This window comes from Crocodylus siamensis, chromosome 3, assembly GCF_052110815.1.
Source record: "Crocodylus siamensis isolate JL-2025a chromosome 3, ASM5211081v1, whole genome shotgun sequence".
Taxonomy (NCBI): Eukaryota; Metazoa; Chordata; order Crocodylia; family Crocodylidae; genus Crocodylus; species Crocodylus siamensis.
Window position 1 is genome coordinate 81,666,601 of NC_143397.1, and position 15,241 is coordinate 81,681,841.

The 15,241-nt window shown below is 43.7% G+C and overlaps 1 protein-coding gene across 8 annotated transcripts in view; it reads right to left on the reverse strand.

The window, feature by feature from the left end:
- AOPEP (aminopeptidase O (putative)) overlaps positions 1-15,241 on the reverse strand; it is a 323,793-nt gene that overhangs the window by 8,629 nt on the left and 299,923 nt on the right. For 2 of the 8 annotated variants that reach the window (XR_016441254.1, XR_016441255.1), the window contains one exon: positions 9,757-9,909. The exons of the other annotated variants lie outside the window; for them this stretch is intronic. The gene's annotated coding sequence lies outside the window, so the exon portion shown is untranslated. The remainder of the gene's footprint in view (positions 1-9,756; positions 9,910-15,241) is intronic. 8 annotated transcript variants of the gene reach the window in all.

The following is a 15,241-nucleotide window of genomic DNA, read 5'->3' on the forward strand; positions in this document are numbered from 1 at the left end:
GACTGAAGGAAAGCACAGAATCCTGCATACAAACGCCTAGTGAGCAACACGGCTATTTAAGTAAGCTGTACAGACAATCCAACTTTCAAATACGGTTTATTTTTTCTTGCATTCTGCTGCTTTTAAGTTACTGTGTTTGTTTTTAACCATTCACTGCTGTGGCTTTAAGTGTCGCTTTACACTACATCAAGGTTTCTTCAGTTTTAGTCAACGAGAAATCTACCATTTTATATTCCATTACTGGCTCAGCACTGGTCCTAAAGGAAAGTAGTTAAGTGCATTAAAAAACTTACATTACAGTTTGTTTCTGCTGCCTTTCAGAAGACAAGCCAATATGCCAATAGCTACCTTTATAATAATCATCTTTTGTAGTAATCCTAAAATGCAAGTAGTCTGACTGCTGCAACAGCACTCAGATCCAAAATGAAGACTTCTCAAAGCCTGTGCTCAGCAGCTGTCTAATCCTGAGGCACCAGAGTTTCCACTGGTAACATTTATTTGACACTTTGAGATCTTGAGGATGCCAGCTGGCACCTTGGTGTCTGACTCCACTGAGATCCACAAACTGCACTCCCCACATATCTCACCTGCAGGGCCAGATGCAAACAAAGAACATATTTCCTGGACCACAGCAATAGGAGGGAGGAAGAAGAGGAAGGTGTGGGGGTAATGATGGTGCCAAGCCCCATTCTCCAACAGCTTTCACCCAGTCCCACCTCTGCTTGAGGAGAACTGGAGCTGCAGGTCTCGAGTGCTTTAACAACCAGGCTACAGGGCGTCCTGAGACAACAGCTTTCTCAGTTCCTCAAGAAGCAGTTTCACTTCGTAGGAACTGATTCAGCACTAAACTGAGCTAGGCACTCTCCTGCTCTCCCAGTGTTTTCTCTGGAGAAGGGGGCCACCGAATCTGGGCTGTGTATTCCAGCAGGGAACAAAGCATCCAGAAGCTAGGTGGTGCAACATACAATGCTGCTCCTCACAAATCTAGCATCATAATCTCACTAGCTTATGTGGAAGAGAAAAGGGGTTCTCACTTCCTGCAGTACTATGTCTCTCATACTGTCTAGACTATATAAGGCTCCCTGTTAAATATTTATCTTTGTTTGATTCTCTGATCTACAGCTGCTTCCAGGAGGCAAAAAAAATGGATCTGGTAAACCATCTATTTCCTTAGGTTATCACTTTCTCCACAACGTTTTACACTTATCCTCAGTTAAAATATTTAGAAAAAAGGTCTCTCTACTGAACCAGGTTTGGGTCAGCGCACATTTCCCTTTCCGGGATCAGGAGCTGGAGAAGGAGTAAGTGGCAGATTCCCAAAGGTGTAGTACAGAGAACGCACCGTTTGGGGCAGAAGCAGCATGTCTCCCTTCTCCCACAGGCAACGTGTTTTCCTCCCGTTTCCACAAGGGCCAAAAGGCACTTTCAGTGGAACAAACTGCTGGAGTGAGTCATCGCCAGAGCTCATGCAGATGCAATATTCCACTCACTCCCGTTTATTTATTCATTAGTCACGTGCAGTGGCTCTCAGGTAGCAGCAAACAGAGCTGCATGTGGCTTAGCTTCAAGACAAGGGAAGGCCAAAACAACACAACCACGCCTTGGTTAAGACCTGCTTTCAGCACGTACCAACCGAGCTGGTGCTGTAGTTTGCTGCAAGCTATAATTAAAATTAAATATATGCAGCACACGCTCAGATATGTATACCATCAGCGCAACATTGTGGAGTTCTTCTAGTATAGATCAGGATCTAGTCCCCTGTTCATTAAACGAGCATTTTATTTCACATGGGAAGGACAACGGGGGAAAGGAATATTCTGGCTCTTTGCTTTAAACACTTTAAAACAAAGTAGAAGTAAAGTGAGGCTTTGCAGCAGTATCAATGGCCATTTTGACAGGCACATCAACAAACAGAGAGAAAAAGGAAATACTGACAACTAAGGAGCTTGTGGTGGGACTGGATGAGCCATCCAGCACCCTGCATACACTTCTCCTCTCCTTTTCCTGTCCTCCATGTGGCAACAAGGCAGAAAAGATTTGGTGACCAAAATGAGAACCAATTACTCCTTTTTTTGATTACACCAAGAACAGGTCAGTCTCTCTCCCCTCTCTCTGCCCTTAGAAGGTCTGGAGGTAAGCTAGTTGTTTTAGCTAGTTGCACCCAAAACAGCACAAACTGAACCAAAAAAGTAGTTTACAGTAACTTCCTGTTGCTGCTGGCACAGTTGATTGTGCTTCATCTGGTTCTTTTATGTGCCTCAGATCTGAAGTAACACCTGTAACCACACAAACACAGTCTGGATTTGGCAGCTGCAGGGACCAACATGCCAAACTCTGGAATGTAATTTATTTTCTCAGCCTCAGGATCTGGGTTTATGGTTGTCCTTCTGACTGTCTTAACTGCTGCCTGACATGCAAGAGGAGGGAGGGAGGAAAACTTTAGGGGCTCAGGAACTGTCTGCAGGTCTAGTGGGAGGTCAAGTTTCTAACGGATCACCTTGATCTGCTGAAAATGTTTGCATGTTCCTGGTCTCCAATCAGGCTTTTCATAGATTAAATTGACATTTCTACCATTTCTCTTTTAATAGTTGGACAACTGTTGTCACCATGTGTGAGCTCCCTGCGAATTGTAGCATATAATCATCATGTCGGCACAATTCAAGGAGGGAAAATTATTATTTTTATTCAGTGCTACAGATAAGCCACTTGAAAATAAGCCCTTTCAGCTTCATGACAGTTACAAAGTAATCACAAATTTTTTTGGCCAACCCCAAGACGGAAGATCTTAAAATAATTACTCTGACCCCACATGGGAAGCTTTCTAAAAACACAAACTTATGAAATATAAAGATACTAGAAGTGTCTCACTTTTGTTTGCATTTAAAGATGGGATTTAAAAAAAGTTTTGTGGTTTTGTTTGCAACTTAAATCTGGAAGCCTTTTCCTAGTGCAACCAAACCAGAAAATGAAAAGGACTAGAAACCAAGTGACACTGATTATATACTTTAAAAAAAGAAAAGAAATGCACAGCTGGCCTCCCCAACCCCCCCACAACATAAAGTAGTTTTGCTTTAAAAGAAATACATAATGTTATTATTAATACAGATGTAATAGGGACATTTGTTTATTTGTTTACATATACATGCCAAGATACTTGAAAAAGAGAGGCTTAAAGCTGGGTAGCTAAGTAGCAAAATAAATAGCCTGATTTTCAAGCATGCTAAAAGACTAGCAGCTGCTCAATGACACGTCTTTATTTTGACAGTTCATTTTTAGACCACTTTAAACAGTCCTTGAAGTGAAGTCATTGCGTTTAGCATTTGAAACCTAATTCACTGATCACTTTGCCTATTCTTCTCATGACTGCAAAACCAAAAAATAGCCAGACGGGCATAGACAAAATGCACGCACAGCTAATATACTATATCATAATGACAAACATTACTGAGATTCTTCATCCTATGCATGCAAACAAGGAAACATATAGAGAGACAATATTTTACCTCTGAGGCTTTCAAATAAGCTTTAGATGGCAAGTAATTTAAACCATACCTTTTATTAAAAAGAAAAAAACTAAAAGAGTTTGTGCTAAGCCTCTGGTCTGCAGAAGGGAGACTGGCTTTGGGGGAAATGCGTAAATATTGCTAATAGCTGGATCTAATTTAAGGGGCGCCAGGAGACAACAAACTGAAAACTAAGAACAAAAGCAACATGTTTTGCGACCCTAGAAAATAAAACATTTTCTAAAAATCTAGAGGAGTCTTTTCGTAAGTCGTGTTGTCAGACTAAAGAATATTTGTAACAGAACAGCACTTAGGCAAAAGCTAACAAACCCACTTGACCTCAAGCAACCATGGTTCAGCCACACTGCTGAAAGGTAAAGGTTCTGAAAACTAGAACTATAAACCCTGCAATAACTAGCCACTGATAACCCTCATATAAACACAACTGGCAACTGAAGATACTCTTCATAGACTCGAGTCTTTTTCCAGTCAGAAAAATATAAACAGACTTTGACAAATAATTAAACAGTGAAACAATAGATTATTTTTAATTTTTAACGAGGAAGAAGGTAGATATTTTCCTGGGATGCCGCTCTCTTCCATCTGAAATCTCCTTTCATCGTAATTTTATCTCCCTATCTCCTCAAATTGGATTCAGCTATTGACCAACTTTGGGAACAATCAGGGAACCTCACAGAGTGTCTCAGACTCAATTTGAAGCTAAAACAAGATTTACAATTGGCAAGTATTGAATGCAGATTTAAAAGGTTACCCATTTTATACCATTACTGGAAAAAATAATGCTTTCATTTTTTCCTACATTGCTGTACTTGAACAGATTTAAAAATGGCCAGAAGAGTTCCAATTTAAAATAGAAAATCGACCAGTGGCAACCACTGCATCTCATTCTGCAGCATTTCAGTTTTTTACATGAACATTAGCATCTGGTATTCTATGGTATATACTCAAGAATTTTAGCATGCAAATCCTGTTTCAGTGGAAACTTACCCAAATAAGATCTTCAGCAGTGCTGAATCAGCTCTGAAGGAGGTGGCGATGTTAATAATGGAAGGATCGTGTATGCAACAATTGCACTGACAGCGTATCGGTTCGGCAACCCGAGAAAAAATATTCTTACTAGCTAAAATCCTATTAAACGCAAACAATGTATTCATCATTCTTTTGATAAGGACTTTGAGGTGGAAGAACACTGTATGTGCCAGGGGTTTGTCAGCAAGAAGTATGAGCAGGGAAACTGCCTTGCCGTTTCAACAAAGACATGTTCTGGACAAAAGACTTGCAAACTGTAACTAGTGGTGGTAGTCATTTCACAGGGAATGAATCGTAGCACCCCATTCGATAGTGTTACAGAGCCAAAGAAAATAGTAGTAGCATCTGCAGTAGGAGTCTCCAGGCCCTGGGACATCACAACGCCAATGAAGTTTAATGAACATTGTCACTTCCAGTTCCTTGTCTTAAAGCACAATCAGAGCACTTTCTAATTGTGGGACAGGAAAGAGCTCAGAACTTCATTATCAATTATGTCTCTCCCCAAAATGGAATCATGATGGCAGGTAACATGGGAGAAGGGAAAAGATCTCACAGGTGGAACTAAATGCTTTGGGATGGAGTTCTCTATAGTCCTTGGGAGGTGGTGGTGTTAGCCAATCCTCTGGATACAGAGGCCATGCAATGGTAAGGCTGCTTTTTTTCCTTTACTTGTATGCCTGCATAAAATTTGTTGCATCATAACAGCTAGTATTCTGGGCAAGTTATCTCCTTTCATCCCTTCTTCCTCAAATCCAACCAATACTCCTTGCTCCTAGGGCTGGCTCCTTTCCTTTACAAGGGCCCCAGCTTCCTCACCTTGACAAATCACTTCTTCTTGGACAGGTTACCTAGGCAGACATGACCCTTTGGTCCCTTCCTATAACCACTGCTTTCACGAGCATCTGCTGGAAGGAGCAGAGGAAGTGGAAACGTGGAAGTGGAAAAGTCATGGGACCTGGGTAGCTTCTTTAAGTGATACAGTACTTTAATCTTTGAGGGAGAGGCTCCCCACACTTGTGCCCTCCCTGGCATTATCCATTTCATTTACAAAGGTATTATCATCAAAAGGCAAAAATACCAAACAGGGAGCTAAGGATTTTCTAGCCTGATTCTGCCAGTTGACTTTGTGCGGAATACCATGTCACTACTTGTTAGGAGTGCTTGGGGGCTGGGTGCTATTGGCTGTGTCTACAAGATGCTGACTGTGCAGTTATTACTGTGCAGTCATTTACTACTGTGCAGTACTTGCATATCCAAGTACTAAACGACTGTGCCGTAACCATCATTACTGCACAGTAGCATCTCCACACAGCTTCCTAGTGACAATGACTGCGCCGTAGCTTGTTACTACCATGCAGTAGTGTCACATCATGGTTTCTGCTACTGTGCAGTACTAACGAGCTACTGCATAATAAGCACTTTGTGTGAATGCAGCCAGTCAGTATGAATGAGGGTAGCAGAATGGAGCTAACCGAATCCCCCCCAAGGCCACCTGTGCTCAGTCTAATTGTACTCATCAGGACTCAGGAGTCATTCTTCGTTCTTAGCTTGTGTCACTCAGAATTTTTTCAGTAAGCCTATCTAGGCACACTGGTAACCAGGGATCCTGGTTTTCTTCTCTGAGAACAACCCCAATGCTACTATGTATATAGGTATCTGTTGAACACAATGTTTTATTGCTATCTTTACAATTTTAAAGCAATTTGGAAACCTACTACTTCCTCAATCACCATTAATAAAATAAATTCTAAATACCTATAAATTCTGGCATTTGATTTGGGCCGGGTTTTAAATCATGGAAAAATCAGAGCTCCTCCTGCCCCTTTTGCTTACCAGGACACAGGTCCAGGACCCTCACTACCAAGCCACAGCCTCCCAGCCCTGCTGGTGCCCCTCACTCCCCAAACCACAGCCCCCTGCCCCCTCTCCCCCCGGCCTGCAAGAGGGGGCCTCCCCCAGCTGCCAGGGCTACAGGGTGCCAGGGACCCAGATCTGCAGCCCTCTGTCCCCGCAGCAGTGCCCGAGCTCCAGCTGCTACCTATGGGAGGCCCAAGCAGCAAGCAGCGTGGAATCCGTCTCCCCCATGGGTGAGATGGCTCAAGCAGCGCTCACTGGGGAGGGGGTAATGTGGGCTGCTCACTGCAGACTCCAGCTCCCTGCCCTGCTGCCCTGGGGCCTCCACAGCCCAGCAGGCAGGACCTGAATAGGATCGGCCAGAGAAGCTCTTTGCCGCTGTGAGCCCTGCGCTGCCCTGGTGAGTTGCCCCCTGCTCACCTGGCAGCAGCGAGGGGCACAACTCTACACTGCCATCCCCACTGCTGCTGGACAGACAGGGGGCACCTCGCTAGGACTGCATGGAGCTTGCAGCAGCAAAGAGCTTCCCTACCCAGTCCCACTCTGCCCTGCTACACCGGGTCCCACCCGCTAGGCTACAGAGGCCCTGGGGGAGGGCAGCAGGGCAGGGAGCCTGAGCCTGCAGTGGGCAACCCACCCCCACCCTGCCCTGTGCACAGATCTGGGGGGCACGTGCCCTCCATGCTCCCCTCCTGGGAGTGCATACAGCAGCAGGACGCCAGCCCCCTCACCCCTGGGACAAGCCACCCATGGCCCCATGCTGCTTCCCTCCTAGGCCCTGCAGCTGTAAATGATGCCAGGCCCCAAGCTCCACCTGGCTGGGCAGCAGCCACAGCCCTGCCCAACTCCCTCCCTCCCTCCCTATAAGGGACTCAATCCTCCCTCCCTGCCACTTCCTGCGGGAGCTGCTCTCCCTGACAGCCACATGCATATACATGTACATAGTGGCCCCTGCCCGCCCTCCTCCTACTCCCCCCAGCCCCTTGCAGGTTGGAACTCTGCCAGCCTGCAGAGAGCTTTTTGTAAAAGTGGCAGTAAAAATCTGCATGTTTCTCCATTAAAATAAGAAATCCATGTTTTTTCCTCAGTTAAAAGGGAAAATCTGCATTTTTTTCCATCTTTTTGTGAGAAACAGAGAACCCGGATCCCTGCTGATAACTCAACGAACTGCAATGCAATTATTAAACAAAGGATAATGCAGATTTGCTAATCAAAAACACAATCTATCTTTCAGATTTAATTGGTGATTTTCAGCAAAGAACAACTTTAGATATCCAAGCTAATTTTAAAAGAACACTAAATTTATTTAAGATGTGTTCTAAATACAAACAAGCATGTATTTCTACTGCCATATTGATAACAATACTATACACGCTTGCACAGTTGCTTGCTCTGTTTGGTGTTCTAATCCTGTTATTTTGCATTTCTACTCAAATTATGTATCAGCACAATGTACAGGACTGAGAACCTTGAATATTAAGGTCTCTATTCAGCTTTGTACAGCAGAAGCAGTGGCTGCACAAGCATTCCCCACAAGGCTCTCTTCACAGGTCTTATTTCTATTCCAAAAGAAAAAGGAGAAGGCACTTCATGAGCTAACTTTTCAGAAACTGCTACATCAACAGAGCTGACTATAGGATACAAAAATCAAGGTGTTCAACAATTAACTGCTATCATTTGCTTTCATTATCAATTGTGCCTGAAAACGTTGCAGGTATAAGCATAGAAGCAGGATCGAGCCCTCTGGAAATACTAGGTCCTGCAGGCACAGATTAATCTCAGTACTGCCTCAGCAACCTGCATCCAATTTAGATTTTAGCATTTAGCCAAATCTTACTAAAAAGGTAGTTCTATCGAATGCATTCCCAGATCAACATACATCACTTGAACTCCACAGCTGCTTATTATATGTTGTACTCAAATGAGTCAAGTTTCAGATAAACTTCTGTCTTTGCACATGTCTTGCTATCCTCTCATTCCCTCCCACCTATACACAAAGTCATTTTCCTCACAGTAAACACATGGAAACCTAGAAATAAAACAAAGTACCACTTGTAAGAAATCAGACAGCATAAGCAAAATGTGTGCGTCACTGCTTTGCTCTCTTCATCTCTGTTATATCCAGAAAGACATGGCATAACAATCTTGCTCTCCTTTATTCCATTGCAAGAAGTCCACACCAGGAGCTATGGCACTGATTTAGGAAAAACCAAGCCCCACTTTCTTTACTTCTTAGTAAATACAAAAGGTTCGGACAAAGAGAGCCCAGAATTAGAGGGCTAGATGCTCCTTCCCCACACAAGCTGTATCTGCAATCAATGCCATTTAATTTCATAAAGGGAGGTTTTTTAAAGGATGGTAGAAATGGTAATAGGAATGAAGAAGCCATACTTAATCCTTCCTGAAAGGCAGCATAGGCTGTGCCTTCCTTCTGGTGTCAAAGCTTTCACCGTCCGTAAGGGCATTGTTATGTTTCTGATATGGGGCCTGGCACTTTTAATTAGCGATCTGTGCTAATTAGAAGTGCCTACGTGTCACTTGTATCAGTGATACAGCGCGTCCCTGCACTGAGAAAATGGCAACAATGCGCTTTGAAATAAAGCACGTCAAAAGTGTTTCAGTCCAAAGCTCACTGCCGCCATTTTCTCAGGGCGGAGGTGTTCTGCACCGCTGATACACGTGACACATGAAGCTGCCAGAGCACATCAATTTACATGCTCCAGCAGACACACTTAATGGAGTCTGCTCTGACGTGCTGGATTTCCATTGTGTCAGAGCAGGTGGCCTGCATGTAAGTGCCCTAAGTGACCAAGAAAAACATGTAATTTTGTGATTCCATATGCTCTTTCGGTCACCTTTTGTTTCTGCTTTCACGAAACTGTGCCGCACAGAAGAAGTGTACAATCCCAAAGATTTTTGTTTACCTTTCATTGTAAGCAAATAAAGTGATGATAGGTTAGCAATATGCAGCAAGCTCTGGAGAGAAGGGAGGGGAAAGCAGGACAAGGACCGAGGCAGCACAGCAGCTTCATCGACATCTGTGGGAAGAGACAATTCCCCTGCAGGGCCCAAAGCCTTCTCCCACTGGGCTTACATTTACACAGCCACAAACCCCCTTCTTAGCGAACAAGGCCAAATGACGCAAGGCAACATTTACCACAGCATGCAAATTAATTCAAACAAAAGTGCTTCTTCAAAAGCTTATTTTTTAAAAAACAAACAAATATTCTTCTTGTACTTGATCCTCTCCCCTTCTTGCTACTGTTTGTATGCAAGTGCCTTTCACAACCTATGAACATGGCTGAAAAGGTGCTACCAGCTGCCCTTTATACAGTTTTCCTGGAAATACCTGTTGAGTCTTCTTTTACTACGGTGCTGCTGGCTTTGGGAGACACCACTACATAGTACAGCTGGTGGATCAAGGCAGACCAAAGACTTGCTCTGTTCCTCTGCATCATGCTGCAGGGTACGGGAAAGATGTGTCCCATTTCACCAGTGGAGCCTGACAAAAGAAGTTACTGTAAGTCTCTCATCACCTCTGACCTTACTCAAATGGCTGAATCTGCCACGGTAGGCTGCTTGATTTCTCAGCCAGAACTGGTCTGACAAACCACTAAATTCATCAATGGTGAGAAAAATCTCCTCTGCTCCTGAACCCTATTAAGCGCACACGGCATCTTTACATGTGGTCCTGAGCACGGCTCTAATTAAAGTGCCCACGGCATCTTGTGCATTCAGCATCTCACGCTTGATTCAAAATGGTGGCAGAGGCACTTTAGCTAAAGCTCGTTTGACGAGCTTCAGTTAAAGCACCCCTATTGCCATTTTGAAGTGTGGGGATGATGAATACGTGCGATGCTGAGGCTGCTGGAGGGTGCCAATTAGCACACTTCATCAGGCTCAATTAATCGAATCTGCTCTGACGCGTTCCAATTAGAATGCGTCAGAGCAGGCATCGGGCACATGTATAGATGCCCACAAGCACCAGGAATGTGAAATGTGAAACACTGTGCTGCCACAGAACAGAGGGTATGAGCTTTCACGCACCTGAAACAAACACACTTTGCCTGATTCTCTAGCGCAGGGCTGTCCAGGGGCAGGAGGCAGAAGCTGGAGGAAGGAAGGAGAGCCCAGAAATCCTGGCAACAGCACCAGGAGCAGTGGGAGGAGTAGAAGGAAAACCCACGAGCTGTATGTTAACCCAGTGCAGGCTATATGCAACCTAGGCCACCAGTTGGACAGCCCTGTTGTAACAGATAGTGTGAAGTCCTCAAACCACCACCATTTATTCAATCTTTTAAAAACTACAAGTTAAACAGAATTTCAAATCTCCTATTCAACAAAGAATAAAGACAAAGCCATGTTCCAGTAGACCAGCAAAACCCTCCTTTAGTTATAACTCTCGCCAACTTAGATGACAAGATAGATTCAGTATCTAGATTGTCTTTTATGGTCTACAGATGGTGCCTTCCCTTTCCCTTTTTTGGCTGTTGTAGCTGATAATGTTTACCAATAACTACACCTCCTGCCCTAATTAAAGCAGCTCCAACAGCTGCTCTAATTAAAGTTCTGGGTGTCTCATATATCAGCATCCCCTTGCTTAAAAATGTTGGTGGAGGCGCTTGAACTAAAGCTTGTTCAATGAGCTTTAGTTCAAACACCCCCGCCACTATTTTTAAGCATGGGGACACTGATACACGTGATGCAAGAGGCTGCTGGAGCATGCCAAAAAAAAAAAGAAAAGAAAAGAAAAAGGTTTACTTATGTCAGTAGTTTAAAATGCCTTGTATTATTACTAAATATCAGTTATCTGATCAGCATCGGCCGATACGGTTGGTTAATAATCAGCTATTGATACTGGCCAAGAAAATTTTTATTGGTACACTCCCAGTGACAGTACCATTTTTGGGCGTTCTTGGTGGGTTTCTAACTCCTGGTTTAAGCTGCTGTAAGGCAATGCTCCCCTGGTGCCTTAATTAATAGAACAAGCACCAGTTATATTAAAAATTAAGTGTTGAATCTATGAATCACTATGACAGCTATACAGATTGCAAAGTCCAGGAAAAGACCACGCAAGAGCTTTGGAAGTTTGCAAACTAGTTGGCAATTAATATCTAGAACAGAGACAGTCTTCTCAGAAAGGTGAGTACCATGCACAACTTTCCAAAATATCATTTTGGTTTCCTTTTAACATGCAATTATACACATAGCCTATCCTTTTGACTGTAATCCTAAAGGTACTTTTCAGGGACTAATATATTTACCAGGAGGTCACAAGTTTTATTCTGTTGTAATAATTTATAGACTGTACCCTTCACTGTATCCAACTGCCTGGGCCACTATGTTCTCTGAACCCCTTTTGGGAACAGAAGCAGTTTTCACAAGTTTCTGAATCCTGAAGGTTTGCTAACCTTTCAAATCTAGAAGCTTGACTGAAATCTGATTAGTACAGGAGAGGCATGAATTTTCATGGATGCTATCTTTTACTGGACCAACTGCACAACTGGGATATACCTAGACAAGTTTTGCGGCATCACAGTACGCTTCCTTGGGTCTCTGGGAGAAATGCAGACACAGCAGAGCTAAAGCCAGACTGGGAACAAAAAATAATTAACCTGTTGGACACTAAGAATAAGGTACTTAACACAGACCATGAATCGACCTGATACTTGCTTATCTCTACACAAGGGGTAAGCAACCTCTAGCACATGTGCCAGAGTATGGCACACAAAGGCATTCTGCTTGGCACATGCACCTCAGAGGGGAGCCACGAGAGGCCCAATCCTTGTTGTGGCATTGCAGGCCCAGACCCTTTCCCGCTGTCTGCCTCAAGCTGTGTCCTGATGCTGGCAAAGAGCCAGGCCAGGGCTCCACAGACCCAGGAAGAGCTGCTTGCAGACCTCTGCTGCCTGGTGTGAGTAGCCCAGGCTCTGGTGGTGGGCAGCAGAGTCCTGTCCAGAGACCTAGCAGGCTGTGGCAGGCAGCCAGGAGGCTGCAAGTGGCTGCACTGGGGTCCATGGAGCACTGGTCTGGCTCACTGCTGGTGACAGGTGCATGCACACCCTGAGGCAGATGGTAGGGGAAGGGGATTTGGCTGCGCTGCCACAGCAAGGATCAGTCCCCTTGTGGTTCCTGCAAGTCGAGGTTGCAGCTTTTGGCACTCTGCCCAAAAACACTGTTGACTCCTGCTCTACACTTCATAGGTGATAACGACCCTCTTGAATTATCTTGTTCTTTCACTATCAGGTTTTTACTGCATCTCCCATCTGTTGTCTACCTGATAATTTCTCTTGTATTCTTTTTTTTATTTACTTATGGAGTTTTACATAGGCTTCTCTCCAGAAACACAGATGACAGCGTAATGGTCACTGTCACAAGAAAAGGGCCTCTGCCCACAATACAGCTGGTTTAACAAGCCTAACAGAACTGCACCAAGACTGAATGGATCACACAGGCCGAAATAAGCTAGGTCTGCTTCCTCTGAGCAAAGCAATCAGGGGAACCAGGAATAAGTGTGTCCAGAGAAGCTTGCTCTCCCACTTTCTGCAACTGCATCTTGGGGACAGAGAACTTCAGAATCTAAGCTGGTCAATTTCATACCTTTCGTATGCCACCATCCTCCTGCCCCCTGACATACACAAAACCTTAAGGGAAATATGCATTATATTATAAACACAAGAGGAGTAAATGCCCTGTACTGAAGTGGGAATACTAGACTCGCTCTTTCACAGTTTTCTGTTCTGCTTCTCTCTTTTACAAACATTATTACTTTTGATATTTCCAGAATAGTTTAAGTCAAGGGGAAGCAAAACTACTCTCTGGACAGCAACTTCATTGCAACCCCAAAAGGAGTAAAAATGATAGAGAGAAAAAGAACGATAGTAAAATTCTGGTGGGGAGAAAGTTGTGCCTATATATAACAAAACTCATTCAGAGAGGTGCAAGTTTTTGTAGGCAATGAAGGAGGCTCATGAAGTATGCTGTTGCCTATGAAAATTTATGAGTCTCTGAACAAGTTAGTTTCTAAGGTGCCACCCTCTCTTGCCTTCTGACTAGCACAGCTAACTGCCTCTCTGTATTACAAAGTTAGTTAGCAACAGAGTTTGAGTTCAGGTTGATTTAACTGTAGTGAAGGTAATTATGTCTGAACTAGCTATGATCAGCAATTCTAAATGCACCCATTCCTTGCTCTACCAAGTACCAATGTCTGTAGGCAGTCAGATTTTTGGCTCTGTGGCACTGTCCACAGATGAGAAGACTCTATAGCTAATTTTTACAGAAGACTCTATAGCTAATTTTTACAGAGAAATGAGCAGAAACCAAGCCACTCCAAAGCAGCATTGTAAGTTATTTCTCCTAAGTAATGCTGTTAAAGAGGAGTTGGTGTTTAAATTACTACACTAAGATGATGTTCCAAGAAGTGTAAAGGTGGCCAGTTTCAAACTATAACAGGAAATACAGATTCTAACTGCTGTGGACTTTTGTTTGTGTTTTCAAACACTGCATCCTCCACACCCTCCTGGCTGCTATGCAAGTGGTATCACATATATACAAATAGTGCAACCTTTTAGATTTTATGACAAGGCCAGGCAGTTTGTATTACGGCAGTAGTTTGCTTTTCCTACCCCAGGGAGCTGAATACACATACAAATATAGGAATAGTACCCAAATGCCTCAAATTTAAAATGCCTCAGAATTAATCGCAATCGCAGAGGACCCCCATCAACCCACTCTCCTTCCCTTAAGGCACATTCTAGAAAAGTCAGAGTAGTTTTCAACCCCGTCCTTGCTTCTTTGAATAAATAGAAAGGAGAAAAACAATTCCATATTTGGCACTCAATCCACTTCCCAAGTCTCACTGTGTTGTTAGGTTACCAGATAAGGAGCAAATGAAGAGCTGAAACCAGTTGAAGCGATAACCCCAAAGTTGTGGGTGATAAGTGGATGACACTGGGTAACGCACCAATGAGGAGGCTGGAAATTTTCACTAATGCCACCCAAGAGCACATGAGATCACTTGGAACAAACAAACATTGCAGTTGGCTCCGGGTGCTATTAGGACACCAGGACCGCTGACTGATGCGATGCTATTTCGAGTGCCTAATAAATCTTGCACTCAGAACATGTCCCTAGGAGAGTTAATGCTGATTGTGGGATTTTGTGTACTTCTCAAGTGGCTAGAAAAGCCCCCATGCTCTTCATGCAGCAACAAAACAAACCCAAAAAAATAGTTACTTGCATCTCGTTAGATTACCCTTTGGGCAAACTTACATATTAAACCCTAATGCATCAACTCCGCTATGGCAGATTTGAGTGCCAGGGTCAACCCAAAGGGACAATTTTCATTGTTACTATTGGAAGCTTTTTCCTTCATCCTTTTCCAAAATCTTCTTTGCCTAATAGTCATTCTTGGGCCTCCTCTTAGGAAAGTGCAGGGCAGCTATTCTCCCAGATTGTCTTCTAGGGCACAGTAAGAGGTAAAAGATCTTACTACTGCAAATGAATAGCTTTGACCAATTATTAGGTACAGAAAGCACAGTCCTAGCTCTGGAGTGTTTGCACTATGTGTAGGGAAAGCACAAGTGATAATATCAAAGGAAGAAGTTTAGAGCAGTAAGGTGGGATGTATTTTAAGCTTTATTGTGCCCACCAGTCTCATCAAATTTCCCCTGAAACTGCTTGTGTGCTGGCTTGTATCGCAAGAGAAAGGGGTATTTTTGGAGGGGGATAAAGGAGGGGAGTTGATGTAAGCTCTGATGCTTCTCGGGGAACAAAAGCTGAAAGATCTCAGACTTATAATTTTAGAAAGATTTCAGCTCTATGAAATTCTCCTC